The sequence below is a fragment of the Chiloscyllium plagiosum genome, unplaced genomic scaffold (assembly GCF_037043375.1).
Source record: "Chiloscyllium plagiosum isolate Xiang-an unplaced genomic scaffold, Cpla_swu_hap1 HiC_scaffold_2, whole genome shotgun sequence".
NCBI lineage: Eukaryota > Metazoa > Chordata > Chondrichthyes > Orectolobiformes > Hemiscylliidae > Chiloscyllium > Chiloscyllium plagiosum.
The window spans coordinates 102022768-102038325 of NW_028270140.1; the positions used below are offsets into that span (position 1 = coordinate 102022768).

General features: G+C 41.4%; 1 protein-coding gene and 1 long non-coding RNA gene across 14 annotated transcripts in view; one reads left to right on the top strand and one right to left on the bottom strand.

The window, feature by feature from the left end:
• LOC148151950 (uncharacterized) overlaps window positions 1-12727 on the bottom strand; it is a 36833-nt gene extending 24106 nt beyond the window's left edge. Inside the window, exons 1-2 of the long non-coding RNA XR_015761019.1 lie at window positions 12663-12727; window positions 10965-11047 (exon numbers count right to left, since the gene is read on the bottom strand). This is a non-coding gene — a long non-coding RNA (uncharacterized LOC148151950). The remainder of the gene's footprint in view (window positions 1-10964; window positions 11048-12662) is intronic.
• The window catches only part of mctp1a (multiple C2 domains, transmembrane 1a), a 643540-nt gene that overhangs the window by 58729 nt on the left and 569253 nt on the right, over window positions 1-15558 (top strand). The window lies entirely within an intron of this gene.

Sequence of the window (15558 nt, forward strand, 5' to 3'; positions counted from 1 at the left end):
CATTACTGGTGTCCTCTATAAATTATCTATGTCTCTGACATATACAGGAGGTCTGGGAACACAATTGTCCTGTAGATAATGAGATAGGTGTCAGGTTTGAGCTCTTTATCATCTTGCACTGGATTCCTCAGCTGGTTAAATATTGCACTGGCACACTGGAGTAATGTTGAATTTTGTCATCAATGTCTACTCTCACTCCCAATGTATGGGAATTGTTCCACATTATCCAGTCACTTACCCTGGATCTTCACAGTGTCACAGAAGTGTTGTAGTGCAGACTATGGCCACTCAGCCCACACCAAGTGGTTAATTGGGTATCACTACTTTGTGTCAATCTCCTGCTTTTGCCACAGACCCTTGCACATTATGTTTTATCCAAATAATCATCCAATGCACTCTTGAATGCCTCAATTGTACCTTACTCCATCACATTTCCTGGCAGTACTTTCCACACTGTAAAGTTTTTCCTCACTTCACCTTCTTTTGCTCAATGTCCTCCTCCTGTTCTTGTTCATTTGACAGGTGGCACCAGTTTCTCCTTGTCTACTCTATCTCGTCTGCTGACTATTTTGATAACCTCTATCAGATCTCTCTCATGTGTCTTCTCTTCAAAGACAAATGTGCCAACTTCTTTAATCTTTCCTCATAAATGAAATATCTAATTCATGGAACTGTTCTTGTAAATTGCTTCCATTGTTTCTCCAATGCATTCAGATTCTTCCTCTAATGTGGCATCCAAAACTGTACACAATACTCCAGCTGAGGTTTAGCAAATTGTTTTGTCTAAGTTCTATATCATCTCCTTGCTCTTGTACTATAGATCCCTATTAATAAAGTGAAAAATACTGTGTGCTTTACTTCCTGCGCTCTCTACCAGCCCTGACACCTTCAATATACACCCATGTCTCTCTGTTTCTGCATCCCCTTCAGAATTGTACCCTCTACTTTATACTGTCTTTCAATGTTCTTCCTACCTTACATTTCTCATCTGACATTCCTGAGGCCAATTGTAGAATACTGTGTACAATTCTGGTCACCTTTCTATTGGAAGGATGTTGTTAAAATAGAAAGGTTGCAAACAATATTTGCAAGGATATTACTGGGACTGGAGGGTTTGAGTTACAAAAGAGGCTGGGACTGAGGGGTGACCTTATAGAGGTTTATAAGATCATGATGAGCAGAAATAAAGTGAATAGCCAAGATCTTTTTTTTTTCCAGGAAAAGGGAGTCCAAAACTGGAGGATTTAGGTTTAAGGTGAGAGAGGAAAGAGTTAAAAGGGACCTGAGGGGCATCGTTTTCATAGAGGGTGCTATTGGAGGAAGTGGTAGAGGTGGGTACAATTACAACATTTAAAAGACATTTAGACAGATACATGGATAGGAATAGTTTAGAGGGATATGGGTCAAATGCAGGCAAATGGGACTAGTTCAGTTTCAGAAACTTGGTCGGTGTGGATGAGTTGGAACAAAGGACTGTTTCCATGCTGTTTGACTCTATGACAGTATTTGACACCTATCCCCCAATCTACCAACTCTCTTTGTTCTTCTTGAGTCCTATACTTTCTTCCTCACAGTTTACAGTTCTTCCACACATAGTGTCATCCATAAACTTTGAAATTGGCCCTTGCACACCAAGATCTAGATCACTGATTTACATTAGGTGAAGTAAGGGCCCCAATATTGACTCCCTGGAGAACTCCACTCAACCTTCCTCCAGTCTGAAAAATATCCATTGACCGTGAATTCTGTTTCCCATAACACAGCCATTTTTGTTGCTACTGACTGTTTTTATCGATGACCTATAACTTTCCTGACAAATCTATTGTTCAGCACTTACCCAATGCTTCCGAAAGTCCTTATACATTACATTAATAGCATTACCCTCATCAAGCCTTTCTGTTATCTCTTCAGAATACTCCCAACAAGTTAGATAAATATGATTTCCACTTTAGAAATCCACGCTGATTCTTTCTACTCAACCCAACTTTTTCCATGCAACTACTAATTTTTCCCCAAATATTTGTCTCTAGAAGGTATCTTATCACTGACGTTAAACTGACTGGTCTGTAAATACGAGGCTTATCCTTGCAACGTTTCTTAAATAAGGCTGTAATGTTTATAATTTCTAGCATCTCCCTGCAGCTAGGACAAAATGTGGTATTGTGACCAATGTCTCAACTATCACTTTACTTGAAAATTTTTGGATGCATCTCATCTGCCTTGTCAACTTTAAGTACAAATGATCTATCCAATACTTCTACCCTAACAGTTTGGAACTCTTCTTGTGACTGAGTTCCCTTTTCTGTCATTGTGGCCTGGATAGCATCTCCCTCTATGGTAAAGACAGATGCAAAGTCTCTCCCTGTGCCTGCTATCAGTGCCTCACTCTCTCCCTGTGCCTGCTGTCGGAGTCTCACACTCACTCTGTGCCTGCTATCAGTCTCACAGTCTCCCTGTGCCTGCTATTGGCGCTTCACTCTCTCTTTGTGCCTGCTATTGGCGCTTCACTCTCTCTCTGTGCCTACTATCGCAGTCTCACCCTCTCTCTGTGCCTTCTTTCGGCACCTCACTCTCTCTCTGTGCCTGCTATTGGCGCCTCACTCTCTTTCTGTGCCTACTATCGCAGTCTCACCCTCTCCCTGTGCCTGCTGTTGGCACCTCGCCCTTTCCCTGAGCCTGCTATCAGAGTCTCTCCCTCCCTGTGCCTGCTATCTCACCCCCTCATTGTGCCTACTGCTGGGTTGTCAGCCTCTCCCTGTGCCTACTGCTGGAGCCTCACCCTCGCACTGTGCCCACTGCCAGGCCTCACCCTCTGTGCCCACTGCCAGGTCCCACCCTCTCTCTGTGCCCACTGCGGGTCTCAGCCTCTCACTCTGCTGGTATCGAAGCCTCACTCTTTCCCAGTGTTTGCTATCGGAGTCTCACCCTCTCCATGTGCCTGCTATTGAGACCCCACTCTCTCCCAGTGCCCGCTATTGGAGCCTGACCCTTTCCCTGTTTGCGCTATCGGAACCTCATCCTCTCCATATGCCCACCATTGGGGCCTCACCCTCTCAATGTGTCTGCAATCCGAACCTTAATCTCTCCCTGTACCTGCTATCAGAGCCTCACTCTCTCCCTGTATCTGCTATCGGAGTCTCACTCCCTCCCTGTGTCTGCTATCGAAGTCTCACTCTCTCCCTGTGTCTGCTTTCAGAGCCTCACTCACTCCCTGTGTCTGCTTTCAGAGCCTCACTGACTCCCTGTGTCTGCTTTCAGAGCCTCACTGACTCCCTGTGTCTGCTTTCAGAGCCTCACTCTCTCCCTGTGTCTGCTTTCAGAGCCTCACTCACTCCCTGTGTCTGCTTTCAGAGCCTCACTCTCTCCCTGTGTCTGCTTTCAGAGCCTCACTCTCTCTCTCCCTGTGTCTGCTTTCAGAGCCTCACTCTCTCTCTCCCTGTGTCTGCTTTCAGAGCCTCACTCACTCCCTGTGTCTGCTTTCAGAGCCTCACTCTCTCCCTGTGTCTGCTTTCAGAGCCTCACTCTCTCTCTCCCTGTGTCTGCTTTCAGAGCCTCACTCTCTCTCTCCCTGTGTCTGCTTTCAGAGTCTCACCCTCTCTCTGTGCCTGCTATCGGCACCTCACCCTCTCTCTCTGTACCTGCTATCAGAGTCTCCCTGGCTCCCTTTACCCGCTATCGGTCCCTCATTCTCTTTCTATGCCTGCTATCAGAGTCTCACATTCACTCTGTTCCTGCTATCGGCGCCTCACCCTCTCTCTGTATCTGCTTTTGGGGTTTCTCTCTCTCCCTCTGCTTGTTATCGGTGCCGCACACTCTCTCTGTGCCTACTATCGCAGTCTCACACTCGCTCCCTCTAGGCCGTTATCGGTGCCTCACTCTCTTCCTATGCCTGCTACCAAAGCCTCACTCTCTCTCTCTTTCTGCTATCAGAGCCTCACTCTCTTTCTATACCCGCTATTGGAGCCTGACCCTCTTCCTGTACCTGCTATCTGCACATCACTCTCTCCATATGCTTGTTATTGGTACGCACTCCCTTTGCCTGCTATTGGCACAGCACTCTCTCCCTGTACCTGCTATCGGAGCTCGCCCATTCTCTGTACCCACTGCCGGAGCCTCACCCTCCGCCTATGCCCACTGCAAAGTCTCAGCTTCTCTCCTTGTGCCTGCTATCAGAGCCTCAGCATCTTCCTATGCCCTCTATTGGAGCCTCACCCTCTTCCCGTGTCTGCTATTGGAACTTCACTCTCTCCATATGTCTGCTGTCGGACCCTCACCCTCTCCCTATGCCTGCTATTGGCGTCTCACCCTCTCTCTGTGTCTGCTATTGGAGTCTAACCCTCTCTCTGTGTCTGCTATTGGAGTCTCACCCTCTCTCTGTGCCTGCTATTGGAGTCTCACCCTCTCTCTGTGATTGCTATCGGTGCCTCACCCTCTCTCTGTGCCTGCTATTGGAGTCTCACCCTCTCTCTGTGTTTGCTATCGGTGCCTCACCCTCTCTCTGTGTCTGCTATTGGAGTCTCACCCTCTCTATGTGCCTGCTATCGGAAGCTCATCCTCTCTCTGTGTCTGCTGTCAGGGCTTCACCCTCTCTGTGGAGCCGTGGGGTATCCATGTCCCCACTGCTGGAACATCAGCCTCACACAGTGGGATGTGTGAAAAATAACAAATAATGGGAAATGATCAGAAAAATGGAATAGTAATCACATGAGATTTTAATATTTGTGTCAACTGGAAAGATCACTTGGGCAAAGATTGTGTTTATGGTGAATTTAGAGAATATTTCCAGGATAGTGTCTTTTATAGCAAACCTACGAGCAGATTATACTTGACCTGATATTTATTGTGCATTATGATAGGATTCTTTATACTCCTCCAAATGAAGATGACCACAGATGTCTGCAATCACAATACAATTGAATTTTGCTTATATCTTGAGGGAGAGAAGAGTGGGTCTCAGACTAATATTTAAAACCTAAAGGGCACTTGTAAGGGTATGAAGGTAGAGCTGGCTAAAGTGAACTTGCAAATTAAGTTGACAGGTGGTACAGTGGCAGACATTTAAGGAGACATTTCGGGTATACAGAGTAGACATATGCCAAAGAGAAAGAAAAATTCCAGAGGACCTCTGGAGAGCAAAGCCGGTGAGTGGCATAAAAAAGTTTAGATACCAATTCCCAAAATGAATTGCTCAACATTCTCCTGCAGAGAACTCCACAGATCAAGGATCTTCTTCTCATTAACTATCCCTCAGTTTGAGGATGATGTTTACTCTAACTCATGAGTTTCTTCCTTCCTTGGGTTTTCACATAACTAAGCAGGACAGCTATCAATGTGCAGGCCTTTCAGCTTATGGAGCAAGGTGTCCCATGAGGTAATGGGAACAGGAATGCAGGATCTGCTTTCTTTTCTTTCCTTGTGTGCTGTTGCTCTGCCTCATTATAAAGACGTTGCTTTTGAAAGCCTATTGCAGTTTGATGGACACATCAACATTTGGAAGTTGCAAGCTTCTTCTAGTCAATAAAATCACTGCTGTGTGCTTTCAGGGGAAGCTTCAGGCTGTTATTGTTGCATTTATTGTCTCTAGTTTGGAAGTAGTTTGGAACTGACACTCCTGAGACAAGTTAATCATCAATTACAATGAAATTTTGTTCACTGTGTTGTACTGCTTGATGTGCATTGCATTAACCTCTTGGGGACTTGTTTGATTTGTTATCAAAGTAAGTTTCACTTACTTTCTAGATGTATTTCACATGCACACGTTTGTGTTCTGTGCTGTACATCACTCATTTTCATTCGCTTGACTTTCATGGCAACGCGCCACTTATATTGTGTGCATTCTATTCAGAGGAGATAACACTGTAAACCAGCTGGCGAGACTGGCCACAGTTGGTGCTTCTGAAAGGGAAGGGTGGAATTTCAGCACTGAAGACAGGAGTGGAGGAAAAAAGACATGGTTATTGGCAAATAGATGTTTGATATCTTCAAACAAAATTTTCCTGATGGGGAATAATCAAACATTGGAAAGTTTAGTTGGTAAAATATCAGCTGCTTGAATCTATTTGTAACAAGAAAATGCTCAGGTGGGGCTTAAACCTAGAGATTCCGGCACAGAAAGTGTTAGTTACTGACCCACAAGATCCTATATACAAAAAATAAAGAATAAAAAGTGGAATGGACTTCACTGGAAATGAACAGTGTGAAAAGGGGAAATTGCACCAGGGAGACTACCAGAATGTTTATTCCTGCTAAAGAAATGGCAGTATTTGAATCATATAAGTAAATAGCAAACCAAACCCTGCAACTGTCAGGCAACATTTCAATAATGATTCATTGACCTCTTGCTTTGGTGGGAGAGTCAGAAAAATCCTGGGAAGAAATGCTGTCTGATGCTTAAAGACCAGTAGACCATGATGAACTGAAAGGAGTGGTGAAGGGGACGGGATGATGAACCAGGGTTAGATGCTCAAAGACAGACTAGTTACCAGAGGAACAGGGAAAAGGATATGGCTTTATTTGATTTTAAGCTGTTGCCACCTGTGAGGAAATTTTCTTTTGTTGCCAGAATATCAATGTGATCATCTTAAGTAAGTCTGTGGAAGATATGGAGCTTCAACATGATTCAGCAGGCATTTTAGATGGAAATACAAGGATAGCTGGTGATAATTGATTGATCCAATGGAAATGATGCAAGAAATGAATGGGAAAAGGCATTGATGTGATTGACGCCTACTTATTGAGTCATAGAGATCTACAGCATAGAAAAAAGTCCTTAGGTCCATCGAATCCATGCCAGTCAAATGTTGATAAACCTAGTGTGAATATTAAGGAGACAGAAGGATGCAGAACCTGAAGTAACTGTTGTTGAAAGAACAATCACCGGTGTCACAATGGGTCAATCACAGAATACTGAGAGAGGCAGAAATTGAGGCTGAACATTTGCTCCACAGAAATCCAAGGATGAAACAGTGGCAAACAATAAACATAGAGAAGAGTAGGCATGGGTTGAGTTAGAATGGGGATGCAAAGGAACCCAAAAGGGGAGAGAGAGCTGAAAGGTTGCCTGTTTGAATGATGATCAAAGGAGGACAAAGAGCCCAAGAGGAGCCAATATTAAAAAAAGAGAAATAGATGCAATGGAACTGAGTCTGAAGTAGCTGCCAAAGTGCAGGTGTGAATGAGCACAAGGGTAGTTTTAGATTACATTGATATGGTAAAAATGGGGTGAAACATACACATTTAGAAATGGATGATTTTCAAACAGCCCAAAGATGCTGAGAGTCATTTGTAGACAGCTTGGAGTTAGCAACCACTGGCCAATGTTCATGTTTGTCAGAGTCATAGTAGAGAAGGAATAAATTCAGAAGTTGTTCGATGGGTAGAATATCAACAGAAGGGCTGGTGGGGGTTGACCAGACCATAAATCACAGAAGCTTATCCCAGGGTCCATCAGAGATGTGAACTGGGCTGAAATGTTGATATTGAGTGAAGCCGGAGCAGGATTAAAACAAGTCTGTTGGTGTGAAATTCAGGTACCAAGAGCAGCTATTACAGAAATACTCTAAATGCTAGACTTGCTTAGCAGACTAGGCTGGAGACAGATAGTTTTAATTGAAATTTTAATTGAAACTCACAAAAGGGCCATTGAACATAGTTCTGAAAAAGGCTGCACATCCGAAACATTAACTAGTCAGTTGTCTTCACACATGTTACTTGACCTGCAGAGTGTTCCTCGAATTTCTTTTATTTTCTATCAGCTTTCCAGTGTACACAACATCTTGAAGTTATTAATCAGCCAGATTTCAATGGCTTCTGAATTAGAAGAACATTTCTCATGACAATAGGCAACACAGAGGGTAGAATTTCACACCTTCCATGGACCAGGCTAGGAAGCAGAGTAGCCATAAAATTGGGTGGCAAGACAGGACTACCTATCCCATCCTCTGCTGTACTTTCGCCACTGGCAAGGAAGCACTGGATAACCTGACTGCCCTTATGCCAACTGAAGCCCTAAGTGGCCAATTAATTAGTCCTGTTCTGGAGGGGAACTTCAGTTGGGGAGGAAGGATCCTGTTGTCGTGGTACAAATGGGTATCAATGACATAAGTAGAATTAAGAAAAAGATTTATGCTGAGTAGATTAGTTAGCTGCAGGCTAAATTTGAAAAACAGAACCACAAAGATAATAATCTCTGGTTTACTGTTTGAGCCAGGAACAGGTTGGCACAGGGTTAGTGAGGTCAAAAAGTTGTATGATTGACTCAATGTGGGCGCTGGCACCAGTACTGGGAAAGAGGGAGCTGTACTGTTAAGATAGCTTTTCACTTGAAGTGTGTTGATGTCTTGGTGAGTTGTTAATTAAGGCTGTAGAGAAGGCTTTAAATTAAGCACCTGGGAGATAGTCACATGAGAAGTGTTTTGGAAAGTTCAGGAGAAAGGACAAGACGACGAGTAGAAAGGTTATAGAAATGTAAGGTTGCATTGGCAAATACAATCCTAAGGACACAATAATTTTAAGTTAACATAAGAGAGTTTGTGAAGATTTATAAATTCGTGACAAATCTTGAGGCGATGAGTAAGTATATGAATGTGAGTAAAGACAAAGTGAGTGGGATAGGAATGGATAGAGAGAGTTTAGTAGTTATGGGGAATCAGAAAATAAGGTCTTTGTCAGGAAATGCAGAAAATAAAACTGAAATCCCTTTATATGAATAGGCAGACCATCCACATTAGATAGATGAACTAATGGTGTACATAGAAATAATAATTTAGATCTCATCATCATTACAGAGATATAGTTGCAAGGTGACCAATCCTAAGAAATCAATATTCCAGGGTATTAAACATTCTGAAATGACAAGCAGAATGAAACTGGATGAAGGGTGGCCCTGATAATAAACTAACTTTAAGTAACAAAGAGACAAAAGAAGATAATGAATAGCCAGGGTCAGAAATTCTGCTGGGAATACATTATAAACCTTCTTCCCCCCTCCCACCTCCACTCCCCCGCCCCCGCCCCCAGCAGTAAAAATGCATTTGGACAGAACATTAAGCAATAAATTATTAGCAAGGGAATATAATAGTGCACAATTTTAATCTTGTTATGAACTGAGCCAATCTAATTGGCAAAGAGTGCCTGGAAGATAAGTTTGTAGAATGGTTTTGTGGCAATTTCCAGAAGGACAATGTTGTGAAACCATGTCGGGCTAAAGTTACTATAGATTGAGTAATGTACAATGCGGCAGGTCTATTTAATTATGTTCTAGTCAAAGATCTATAGGATAAATAGACTGAAAAGCATAGTTTGAAATAAACAATGGCAACATTTGAAGACAAAATCAAAATGTTTAATAAAAATACATTTCACAGAAAAACTCAGTGAGAATGGTTCATCTGTGACTCACTCAGGCAGTTAAGGATTTTATTAGATTAAAATAAGAGGCGTACAAAGTTGCAAAGAATAGTAGTAACGCTGAGGATTAAGTGCGTTCAGAAAATAGCAAAGGGTCATGAAAAATTTGGTTAGAAAGGTAGAAAAGAAGTATTCAGCAGAACAAAATATTTGGGAGGCATGAAGGTTTAAAATTCAATAAATCCCCAGGATCTGATGGCCTGCATCCTAAAAGAGTTCCAAAAGAGATAGATAGTGGATGTGCTGGCTATGACTTTTCCAAATTCTTTAGATTCTGGAATAGTCCTAATAGATTCAAAATTAGTAAATGCAATACCTTTATTCAACAATGGAGGGTGAGAGCAAATAAGGAACTAATATATCAGTTAGTCAGACAACAGTTATAGTGGAAAGTACTGAAATTTATTCTTAACAATGTACTTAGAAAAGCATTGTATGATAGGAAGATGTCAATGATGGAGCCATGATAAGTGAATTATTGGTTATATTTGCCATTAATGGGAGGACCTGAGTAATTATAGCTTTAGAATCATTCGGTATAGCTTGCATCCACTTCAGTGGTATAACATTTTGATTATAGTTCAATTCCTAAAGCAATTACTGTAAATAAAGGGACATTCCCAATTAAATGATCCATAGAAAGTTTCAACGTCAACAAAACAAAATACTCTAAAATGTAAACCAAGGAAATATCCAGTGGAATTTATTTCAGTTATCAATTTAGCACTGATAACTACAGATGTAAATAACATAAGCACTGTTTCACTCACCACTAACAGTGCCCATTAATAGTGACTCACCCTCCTTTGTCTATGAAAGGTATCAAATTTCAACATGATTCAATGGCCATTTTATCCACTCCTTTGTCCAACTGTTCTTCTCTCTCTTTGGACTCTATCTGCACCTAGCATTTACTCCTTATCCCCTCCCCCCACCCTCTCACCTGCAAACAAACTGACGTTTTCCTAGCTACCATCAGTTCTGAAAAAGGTCATTGGACTTGAAACATTAACTCTGATTTCTCTTCACAATGCTGCCAGACCTACTGAGCTTTTCCATCAACTTCTGGTTTTGTTTCTGATTTACAGCATCTGCAGTTCGTGAGCTGTTGAGATTGAAACTTGAAATAAAAATAAAAATCTCTTGATGTTTTACCTCTAAATTTATAAGTCATGCAGTAATTTCTGAACAGAAGGAGAGCATTTGGCTCAGCAAGTTCATGCTGACTTTTGGGACAGCAATCCAATAAGTCCCATTCCACTGCCCTATCCCTAAAGCCCTGCAAGTGTATTCCCGAAAGTCCCAATTCAACTTCCTTTTAAAATAATTCATCATCTTTGTTTCCACCATTCTCCTCGGTAGTAAATTACTGTACATTGTCATTTACTGTGTAAAAAACATTCATCTCCAGCATCTTTAAAATTTGTGTCCCCAGCTGTGTATTAAAAATTGAATGAGTATTTTTCTGCACGTATCAATCTTGAACCAATGGAATTGTGGTGTCATTTATTTATGGCTTAGAGGCAGGTGTCCGAGATATTGGATTTGCACAGTACCTTCTGTATATCAGAGCGCTATCAGGCCGGTCCAAACAGCAGTTTCAAAGCTGCTGATGACGATGAGCTAGTGCAGGCTTGTTCTGTATAATCACAACCACAAAAAATAGATTAATTGGTCATGTATTGAATTGCTATTGGCAGGATTCTAATTTGTGCAAATATGCTGCCATTAATCTACTGAATAACAGAGTTTGCACTTAACAAGTAAATTGTTCAATTTAAAGTGCTTTGGAGCTTTATAAATGAAAGTTCTTTGTACTATCAAAGTACCAGGTAATTTGTTGGTCTGATCTTTTTGGCACAAGTTAGCATATTTTGGAAGTAACATGGTTTTGTAAGTAATGGTACATGACAGCATAAATTTACAAAGGGACATTGATAGATTAAGTGAGTGAATGAAATTATTGCAGTTGAATTTCAATGCTAGTAAGTGTGAGATAATACATTTTGGCCAAAATAGGGCATATTTAAATATTACTAAAATAGTAAAAAGCTAAGAACAGTGAAAAGTCTAGATAAATCCATATAAGTTTAGAGATTCTCGTTTGCAGATTATTTATCATGTAAAATTAATCAAAATGTTAAATGAAATGTTAGCCATTGTAATCAGAATGCAATGTGGTGGAAGCCAAGGTTAGACTGTATCTGGATTGTGGTATACAGCACTGGACACTACAGCTTACAAATTCCACTGACTTAAGGATGAGGATAATCATTCCATATCATGCCCGAAATGATATCTGGCACTGCCCACGCCAGAAGTGGATGGGCACCATTTTGGGCATGAGACAGCACCTAGAAAATAGAAACTTGTTTTTGTTTTCAGAATCGTACATCTTAAATTTAAAAATGATACTCTCATTCTTCCAGATGATATTTTAAATTACATATTAATAATTTACTTTGTGGATAGGAAGCCTTTACTTCCACTAGTTGAAGGGTCGGGCATAGATTTAGGGGAAGAAGTATGTCATTTAGAGAGATTCAATGGAAAATGTGATCATACAAAAGTTAGTGGGGATCTGGATGTAACTGCCTGAAAGTCTGGTAGAAGCAAAAATGCCTGATATCATTTTAGAAGCACTTGGATATACAATTGAAGTGCAATAACCTACAGAACTAGAACCAGCTGGGATTAGAGTAGTCAGATACTTGATGGTTGATGTGAGATATAGTAGGCTGTATAACCTCCTTTGGTGTTGTAAATATTTATGATGTAATTTTTCTCAAGAACTAAACTGAATCACAGAATCACAAACTTATTATGATGCAGGAGGCAGTTTTCCTACTGTGTCTACATTGGATCTCTGAGTATTTTGACTCAATACCAAACTCCTCCTGCTTCTTATTTCTCTTTAAATAATTATCTAATGCCCTCTTGAATACCTCAATTGAATCTGCTTCCTCCCCCTATCTGGGCAGTGTACCTTTAAATCAAAAGAATAGTCTCTCCATGCCACTAAACTTACAGACATCACAAAGAGACTATTAATAACCAATGCTGCTCTAGAAATAGATTCTGGCTGCCATTGGACAAATCAGCACAGCTGCAGTCTGCTTCGATGAACTTCATTCAGTGCACTGTTTTACATGTTTCAAAAGCATTTTACTTATATGTTATCACTGACAATTATTCATTATACAATTGCAGAAATGGGAATGAAATCTTTCTCAGTGGCTTACGTTTACACTTACCTTTAAGACATTCAGATGTCTTAGAGGCATGAGCTTCACAACAGAACACGGCAATTCTGTTCTATGCAGGAACCAAAGGGAATTCCATCCCTCAAACTCAGCTGCCCAGCTGGTCATTGCTATATTTAAACAATTCTGGTTAACCAAATGCTTAATACGGATGGCATGGCCTATTCTTTGACTGTAAAACTCATGACTCAGGTAGATAATCCATGTAGGCAGAGTGCATGCACTGGGAACGATGACACATATGTGATAGGACTGACTCTTGGTGTGGTGAACACCACTTGCCTGGTTGGAAGAGCCCTGTATACCACAGCAGAGCAAGTTAAGATTTCAGTGGCTAGCTGTGTGTTGCACAAATGTGTTAACATTGGTGGGATAGCTTTTTCACAGGATTTTGATGAACAGCTCAGGAGCATGAGGCGATATAGGTATGAAAAGGAAAATAGAAGCAGTGAAGGTAACAGCTGTCTGGCTGAGCTCTCCATGCAAACTCATCTGAGTACAATACCAATAACTGCATCCAATTTCCCTGACCACAACAGTCTCTCGCCTTCCTTTTGTTTTTGAACTTCACAGCATCTGCTTGGTCACAAAGCAAAAATAAAAACCAGCACAAACTAGACGTGCCAAAACAAATTTCTAAATGAACTTAATTCCTAATGCATAAAAAAGAACACCAATCATCATCTTGCATTCTCATTGTGCCTGTCTTCTGTGTGCCCTTGCCTGGCTTGGTTCTCAATCACAGTGACCGGTTGAAGGTTGCTGACTTCCTGTGGATACAATTGGCCTTGGAAGACCTGGATATTATCTGGCCCTAAAAGACCTGGTTGCTGGCTGCTCCACCTGTGTAAGAGATGGCGGATATTGGAGTTGGCTAGCTGACAGCCAACAGCAAGGGGATCCTGGTGTAGTAGCTGATATGGTAGGAGAACTGCCTGAAAGAAGACAGCCAGATCTTGCTCCATGTAGCTCCCACCAATTCTCCCACGGTGGCCCTAAGCACTCTCATTAATCTGTTAAGAGGACAGATTGTTAGACTGTTGTGATGCCCTTCAAGCCCCTTTGCACATTGTAATCCTCAAATGTAATGGCAGGGCTAGCCTGATCTTCCACTGTACAAGTTAGACTTCTGAGAGTTGCTGCACAGCTACAATGGAAGCTGCAACATTGGCCATCAGATGCTGTATAATATAGTTGCATCCACACTGGAAAGGGTGGACTCCAAGCTCTGCACAATGATCTGTTCCAAGTTAGTGCCAGACTCTACATGCTGCTTGACAATGATACAAGATTTCTCGCAGGCTACTCAAAGCATTGAATATTCTGCCAAGGATTTCTATCAGTGTTCTTATGTAAATTGTCCATCAATGTTCTCATTTGAGTCCTCTGCAGCAAAATTCTCACCTTCTAGCAATGTGGAATATCCTTTGCCCTCTTACCGTGCTGCAGGCCTGTTCTGCCCATCTCTCACCAAGATGAGATTCCATCCATGAACTATCCATTAAATTACAGGCAGTGTCAGTATCTGAGCTAGTGACTGAGTGTGAACCAAATGATGTTATACCTTTATTCTCACCGTCTTCCTCCTACACTGCCTAAGCAGCTTTCCCATCTTGGGTATCTGAAAGAAAAAATGTAAAAGAATAAGGCTTTGTTGAGGAGAAGGGATGCTTAGACGATCTGCAGCTTCCAGATCAGAAAAGAATGAAGTGATGGGGTTCGTTGGACATGAGATAGAGCATTAAGTGTAAGTACACCATCTCCTGGACCTGTGTGGATACAAGGCATGTTTCCTTATTCTCACCTCCTTGATGTAGCAATGAAAATCCTGGAACCTACACTGTCCCATTTTATCCCATTATTACTAATTATAGCATGAAGAGCTGCTAAGTCACTTCTGCTTCTGGTCTCTAACTGAAGAGTCCAACCAATCAACTGTGGTATTATTGCTGGCTAGTTCTGGAATCATTGAAATAGCAGGCGCTATCTAGTTGGTATGCTGTCTGCATTACATAGAAGAGAGTGTGTTAATCAAATTTAGTCCAGTCGATACCTGACTAAAGTGGGAGAAGGGATTTGAATCAGCAATAAATCTGAGGAGTTTATTGATGCAGTGCATTCAGCGTTAGTTTCTTGTTGAACTGTAGCTCGGAGAAAAGGAGTCACATTCATAAACTTTTACACAGTTGGCACTAGAATCATGAAGCATTTGCTAATTTAAACACATACCTTTTTTGAATTAGCAGTAGTGTAGAATACCAAATGTTACACAGGGCCACTATTTAGCACTAGGCAGGCTAAGCACATAATACAGTGACAAATGTAAAATCGTCACCACGCACATATGGACAAACACAGCAATTAGGAGTAAGAAGAGCTGTTTGGCCTCAGTCAACTCTGCCATTCAACAAGTCCATGGCTGATCTAACCATAGCCTCAACTCCAAATCCCACATTCCCCTCATAACCTTTGACTCCTTGGTTAGTCACAAATCTATCAATGTCTGTTTTAAAAGTATTTAATGACCTTTCCTCCATCAACGTCTGTTAAGGCAAGATCTAAAGATTCATGATTCACTTAGAGAAAACATTCCTCTGAACCTCTGTCTTAAATGTAGTCCCTTGGTTCTCATCTCTTCTACAATGGGAAACATCCTTTTCATGTCCACCCTGTCAGATCTCCTCAGGATCTTCTATGTTTCATAAGTTCATTTCTCATTCCTCTAAATTCCTATCAGACTTGTTTCCCAGCTCAATTAGAGAGAGTAATAAACTTAAGAATGCAGATGCTGGGTTTTCAAAAGGGAAACAGAAAATGCTGGGTGCGTTCCACACATCTTTAAACATTTTTCAAAGTTCCCTTGAGTCCAAAATTGTCTCACTAGATC